Genomic DNA, 7,413 nt, shown 5'->3' with positions numbered 1-7,413 from the left:
GCTCAGTCTGGTGAAAATTAACCTTCTGGCAGCCCCAGGTGCTCCCTGAACTGGGCTGGCCCTTCTGTGATGAATCAGCCCACCAGGTTCACCTCTAACATGCCTGAGTGAGTGAGTGAGTGAAGTCGCTCAGTCGTGTCTGACTCTTTGCAACCCCATGGACTGTAGCCCACCAGGCTCCTCCGTCCGTGGGATTTTCCGGGCAAGAGTACTAGAGTGGGTTGCCATTTCCTTCTCCAGCGGATCTTCCTGACCCAGGGATTGAACCTGGGTCTCCCGCATTGCAGGCAGACGCTTTACCATCTGAGCCACCAGGAAAGCCTAACAGGCCTGCTTTAGAGCAAAACTGTGAATTCTCTGTCCCCACAGCTTTGGTGGGAGATGGAGCACACATAAGTCTCAGTAATGACTCATTTCATTCCCAGCACAAGTCATCTCCTGTTTGTCCTCTGTATACCCCACGGCCTCAGGTGTCTCGAGGGTGTTGGACAGCTATTTTGGGAGACACTGCGAGGAGCTTAGGGGTTCCAAGCACAGGCTCAGAGCCTGACCACCTGCTTTACATTCAGGCTCCACTGCTGAGGAGCTGCGTGCACCTGGGCAAGCTGGTTTACCTCTCAGAGGTTTTTATCTTTAAAACGTACATGCCAGGAAGGGTACCTGTCTCCTAGAACTGCAGAGCAGGTAAGTTACATCTTGCAGTCTGTGGCAGACTGGAGTTTGAGAGACACTTACTACTTGTTAAAGTAGTAAAGTAGTAAAGTTGTGTCCAACTCTTTGCAACCCCGTGGACAGTAGCCCGCCAGGCTGCTCCATCCATGGGATTTTCCAGGCAAGAATACTGGAGTGAGTTGCCATTTCCTTTTCCAGTGGATCTTCCCAGCCCAGGGATTGAACCCAGGTCTCCTGCATTGCAGGCAGACTCTTTACCATCTGAGTCACCCGCAGAAGTACCTAACAATGTTAGCTTTCCATCTATTCTTTTAATTAATTAAGTAATATTTATTTTTGGTGGAATGGGGTCTGTTGCTGCTAGTGGGCTTTTTCTAGTTGCAGCAAGTGGGGGCTATCTTCGTTGTGGGGCGCTGACTCCTGATCGCAGGGGCTTCTCTCGTTGCAGAGCATGAGCTCTAGGGAGTGTGGGCTCAGTCGTTGCAGCACTTGGGCTCAGCTGCTCTGTGGCATATGGACTCTTCCCGGACCAGGGATCGAACCTGTGTCCCCTACATCCGCAGGTGGATTCTTAACCACTGGACCACCGGGGAAGTTCCTTTCATTTCATATAAATAGAATAAATTCCCAAAGGCCCACTTAGTCAACCAACACAAGTTTTAAGAGTCTACTATGTACCTGGTACTGTGCTAGCAGCCGGGAATTCTGAAGAGAAGAGACAGACTGTGTTCCTGGCCTCAGGGAACATCTGTTTGTGACTTTGGGAGAGTGGGAAATTGAGGCACCCTTCGGTGTAAAAGCTTGAGACACACAGATTTTGCCCAGGCCCCCCAGTATACAGATCCGGTAATGGGGACCCCGGAGCCAGTGTGTGGCCGCTACCGCCATGCTGCCTGCAAGAATGAAGAGGCCTGGCTTCACTGGCAAAACTCACCCTCTCTTCCCAGTCTGTTTTCCCTGGTACCCAAATTACTCTTAGCATCTTCCCAGAGTAGTTCTCTGGACTTGCTGTGGCAGCTGCCAGAAAGAGCTCCCTTCCCCCAGGAGACAGCAGCTCATGACACCACTGGGGTGTCTACACTGGGACGGACCATCTTGCACAGAAGGAGCCAGACAAAGGTGACAGGAACAGCCACCTGGACACACCAGGCTCCTAGTCTGCACAACAGCCCTCGCGATAACAGAAGGCATTGATGAAGACTGGGCTGGGCAGCCTTGATTCCATCACCTGCTGTCTCTGGGGCCCCTCCCTGCACCCTGGGCTGGCCTGTCTGCATTTCGCTGAGCCCACAGAAGGAAGCACCCCACCCAGGCATGCTCAGGACTCTGGGCCTCTCACCAGTCAGCCCCCTGATGTCTGTGACGTCGAGGAAGACATGGGTGGAGACACTGCTCCTCTGCTATCCCAGATGGTCTCCCACATTCCCAGCCTCCCCGGCAGTTCTGTTTGGACCACATGGATAGATCACGCTGGCCACTAGACTATGAGTGGAAGTGATGGGTGTGGAGTCCGAGTTAAGAACTAGTGAGTCATCTCCACCTCCTCGTCCCTTTGCCAGTGACCTTGAAGACCATGGATTGAAGTTGAGGTCAGCACAGTCACAAGATGAAGACGTTGAGGGAGCCTGAATGGATAGCCAAACCTACCAGCCTGTGACGCAGCAAAAAATAAACCTCTGCCTCTCTGCTCTAAGTCACGGGGATCTGTGAGTTTATTTGTTACTGCAGCACCAGCCTGTCACATCCTGACCGATGCAGTCAGGTCTGATCTTGAACCCTCTAATCCCTCATGGAGTTTGTGACCACAGGCAAGTAACTAACAGTCTCTGAGCCTCAAGTCTTCCCTGAAAGTGGTAGCACTATCTCATCCGTGGGGGCTTTTGTGAGAACTGAATGAGAAAAAGCATAATGAATGCCTGGAACAGAGACAGGACTCAGAAAATGTGGGGCTGCCTCTTTGCTTTCTGTATATTTTGTCTTATAGTATCCATTCTACAGATTGAGAAGCTGAGGTTCCAAAAAATCAGGTTTATCCCATACATTATAAGGCTAATGAGTCACAGAAAGCACAGGAGTCTTAAGCTAGTGAAATGCTGAGGTCCAGAGGTCCAGCAGGGCCATGGGGAGAGCTAGGCTGTGTGACAATGTGACATCATTTAAAGCTTTTTAGCCAGTCCACACTTGTTGGGGTTTTGACCTTTTCCAACTGCGTCCAGCCTTTCCCTCTTGACCCAATTCTCTTGGCCAAGTGACAGAGATCTCAATGTCCTTATCTGGAGGGTGTGGACTTGATAATTTTCAATGCCAAGTCTTTTTTTTTCTTTCCAGGCAAAGCTATATTGGGGCCACTACTGCAGCAGGGAGGGAAGCAAGAACAACAGTTTCCCTTGCTTGCCGGCTCGCTCCCTGGGGAGGGGCAAGCTGGTTTCTTACATGAGGTGAGGGCAGAGGTGTGTCCAGGGGTCAGGCTGGAGGGGTGGTTTGACCCCCCACTTAGGTGGTGCTGTGTGTGGGGGTTGGGGGAGGCATGCATGGCACCTTGCTTTTGCTCCTGGCTCTTCAAAAGTGGCAACTGGGTTTTTTTTTTTAGTGTCCTTGTATCTTCTGTCCAGAATTTGTCCCAACTAATCAATGCCAAGTCGTTTGAGATCCTGACCTGGGTGTGTGTGTTTTCTCATCGCTTTCAAACCGTGTTGACAATCTGGCTGAAGGCGATTCCACTGCGCCCTCTGGTGGCCAGTGTCTCTGTGTTCGGGTCTGGCTCTTGACCAAGGTCACCGTGGAATGTGGGCAGCTCCCAGGTCAGGGCAAATCAGTCTGTTAGGGGAGCGCATCTCCAAAGTGCTTCATTTTGGAGCAGAGCAGACAGTTCCCTGTCTGCACACTCTTGTGGGGATCTCAGCACCTTGCTTTTGGAGTCCTGGCTCTCTCCCCGCTCCTTCGCGGGCAGGTGACTTCATCTCCTGGAATCTCAGTTTCCTTGTTAAATTGTCTTCTTCCAGAAACAGTGCCTCTTGGCAGGATTGCTGCCAGATTAAATGAGACTAACGTAGGCAAAGCCCTTAACCCATGTTGACAGCGTATGAAAGGGAATTACGATCATCATTAAGAATCTCCCATGTTTCCTGGTGTTACTGTCGTCCTGGCATTAAGACTGTGACCTTCCGATGTCAGGGAAACTGTCTTGCCCATCCCCAGCCCCCAGTGGCTCTTGGTACATAATTTTCAAATGACATGTACATATATACATATACATATATATATATAACACTGGGCTTCCCAGGTGATGTTGTTGTTAAAGAATCTGCCCACCAATGCAAGAGACATCAGAGATGTGGGTCCGATTCCTGAGCCGGGAAGATCCCCTGGAGGAGAGCATGGCAACCCACCCCAGTATTCTTGCCTGGAGAATCTCATGGACAGATGAACCTGGAAGGCTATGGCCCATAGGGCCACAGAGTCCGTCACAACTGCGTGACTAACACACACATACCTAACAACAGGAATCACAGTTCCCACTTTACAGAAAGGGTCCCTGTCTGATCCAGGTCTTTGACACCCAGGACCTGTGGGTGCCTGTGATCCTTCTTGGAGGACTTACAAAGGAAAGGAATCTTCCAGCAGTCCACAAATCTATACCAACTCTAGCTCCCTGTTTTGGACAAAGTTTTGAGAAAGCCTGTCCAAATGTTTTAAAACTTGGAGGGGAAGGAGTTCTCAGAGCTGGTTGGTCCTTCCCACAAGAAGCTGAGCTTGCCCATTGTGGTGGGGCGGAAGTCACCCTCAGGGCACTTGACTGTCCACAGTAATAGGTTATATGTAAGCACTGCTTCTCCGGGACTGGAGAAAGGATGCTCTGAGCTGATGGTTATCAGGACCCCCTGCTGTGGTCCTCCACTTGCCAGGGAGTGTGCCGGGTGTGTGGCACCCGGGCGGACCCCCAGCCCTGCAAAGAAGCTGGCTTGTTCCCTGACTCGTGGGAAGTGCCTGGAGGCTCCTGAGGGTGCTGCCATCACCCCAGCCTGTGGCTGCTCTCGTCCAGCTCCCAGCAGCAGCTTCCAGGGTGAGGACCACATCTCTGTTGGCTTCGTTGATGGTTCTGGACTTCACACACCCCCACTCCCCAAACTTTCCTTTGCTGCGGGTGCCACATAGCACCTTCTCCTTTTCCTGTCACTGGTACCCACCGTCCTGCTGCAGACTCTCCCCCATTCGTGGCAGACAGCAAATCGATGATGTGTGTTTCTTACCAATCTGCTCCCTTGGCTTGCAGGCTTCCACCCAGATCCATGGCCTCCATGGTCCGGAGCCTGACAAGGCCCAGGTCTCTGATTCCAAGTGGCTGAGGTCTTAGTGCTTCAAGCCCACCTTTCTGCCCTGGGCTCTGGGCTTATGGAGAGATTGCTTAAGGAGCCAGTCAAAATCCCTTGCTTGCTGTGCTTCCAGTCAAGCTGAACTGGAGAATGTGGCTTTGAATTGGAGCAAAACATGCAATTCCCTTATTTGTTTCTTCCAGTTGAACTGACTTTCCCACCCCTGACTGCAGCATCCCGCCTGCAGCAGCCATGACAGCCTGTGTAGTGAGCCCTGTGTAGGTCTGGAGATGGGGAGAGGCTGGGCAGGGGAATCAGCTCCCTCAGGTCCAGTGGGGATGTGGTTTTGCTGGGCTGCCTTCTTTCTAGGTCTCTTTTTTGTTGTTGCTGATGTTCAGTCTCTAAGCTGTGTCTGACTCTTTGCAGCCCCATAAACTGTAGCCCACCAGGCTTCTCTGTCCATGGAATTCTCTGTCCAGGCAAGAAATCTGGAGTGGGTCGCCATTTCTTTCTCCAGAGTATCTTTCTGACCCAGGGATTGAACCCATGTGTCCTGCATTGGCAGGTAGGTTCTTTACCACTGAGACACCTTTGAAGTCATGTGTCTTTTTACAAGGGCACTAATCCCACTATGTGGCCCCACCCTCATGACCTGGAATGAACCCAATCACCTCCCAAAGGCTTTGTTTCTGAATCACATCACATTGGGGTGAAGGCTTCAACATGTGGGTTTTGGGGAAGACAATTTAGGTCATAGTAGTGGGACTGGGCTTGCATAGCCAGTCTCTGAATCCTTCCCTATGCCCACAAATAGAAGTGTGGCAAGGCGCCCAGTGTCTCTGAGAAGCAGGTTACCTGGAATTTGCTGATTCCAATGAGGACCTGATGTTTCAGTTGAAGATGACCAAAGGGCTGTGACTCTGACATGCGGAAGGAACATCACTGTGTCCTCCAGGGCTCCAGAGTTTGGAGAGGCCCAGTGGTGGGTGTTAAAGGGAGGAGGTGAGAGGGGAAAACGCACCATCATCCTTGTCCCGTGGACGGATGCTGTTGAGGGAGGGCTGCCAGTGCCTGAGCCCCGGCGGTGTTTGGTGAGTGCTGAGTCAGTGAACAAAGCAGAAGGAGAGGCCGGCCCTTCCCCAGTGGACACAGAGGGACCCACGGACCAGGGCGGGGCTTTCTTCTCAAGCTTCCTGGACCTCACACGAGCTCCTCACTTAGGAAGAGATAGACTTTGGTGACTTGACTTTAGCGAGCCCTAATGTAAACAAAACATCTTCTAAAGGCAACTGGAGGATGGGGCGCCAGAGGGCCAGGGACACCTCTGCTTGGCGAGTGACCGCAGACAGATGTGACGGGCACGTTCCAAGAAACCCACTCGCTCATGCGCAAGGACAGAGCAGAGCCTGAGGTGAATCCCTAAATACAGGGGGCCATGAACAGTGACAATGAATAAGGAAGAGAAAGAAAAAATGAGGGGGGTATGTAGGAAACACTGATGCTCACACACTCTCTCCTGTCAATCCTTGTGTATGTGTACAGATCTTTATGATAGAAAGTAAAAAGAAATTAGAAGCCCACCTTCTCTTTTGGTTGGCTTGTTTTTACCTACTTTCAAAATTTTTCATTACTTTTTAAATGTTAAGATAACTTTTATGCAATTTTTAGAGGTTACTTTCCATTTACAGTTATTACAAGATAGTATCTGTATTCCTCATGTTGTGCAATACATCCCTGAGCCTGTCTTCACCCAGTAGTTTGCGCCTCCTACTTTTCCAGCGCTATATAGCCCTCGCCCCACTCCCCTGCACATAGTCACTGGTTTGTTCTGTTTCTTTTTGTTATATTCCCTAGCTTGTTGTATTTTTTAGACTCCGCTGTGAGTGGTGCCATGCAGTATTTATCTCTGTGTGACTTTTTTCACTCAGCATCACACCCTCCAAGTACATCCATGTTGCTGCAAATGGGAAAATTTTGTTCTTTTTTTCTTATTCCGTTAACCCTTTGTGAAACAGTCAAGCGTGTGTTTGGAGCAGCCTGAAGGGTGTTGCTGGGTGTATTTTGTCGGTGGCCCCACAGCCAAATCCTGGGGGACCGGCGTTTGTGGGAAGCGTCAGCGGTGCAGAGCAAGCTGGCTTTGGCTTGTACCCAGCGGGTGCCTGAAGGGTCCCAAAGAAATGCGTTTGCATCCTCGGGGCCACCTGTGGAGGATCCCGGCTGATTCCATCCCCCGCTGGCAGCTCCCGCCTGGGTCAAGGGGGCGGGGAGCTCATCCGGTGGGGCTGACTTCGTGTGTCGCCACCTTGTGGCCGCCTGTCCACATTACAGCTCTACTGTGCTAGAAGGCTATCCTCTCTATTCCACAGCATGGATACTGTGGGCCTGCAGTCGCTCAGTGGAGTCTGCCTCTTTGCGACCCTGTGGACTG

General features: G+C 51.3%; 1 non-coding gene across 1 annotated transcript; it reads right to left on the bottom strand.

Annotated features, from left to right (window-relative positions):
- Positions 1-245: 245 nt before the first annotated feature.
- TRNAC-GCA (transfer RNA cysteine (anticodon GCA)) lies at positions 246-318 on the bottom strand. The gene has a single exon. It is a non-coding gene; the product is annotated as a tRNA-Cys (tRNA).
- Positions 319-7,413: the final 7,095 nt, after the last annotated feature.

Source organism: Dama dama, chromosome 21 (assembly GCF_033118175.1).
Source record: "Dama dama isolate Ldn47 chromosome 21, ASM3311817v1, whole genome shotgun sequence".
NCBI lineage: Eukaryota > Metazoa > Chordata > Mammalia > Artiodactyla > Cervidae > Dama > Dama dama.
The sequence above is the reverse complement of the archived record's forward strand: the minus strand, read 5'-3'. Positions and strand labels throughout refer to the sequence as shown.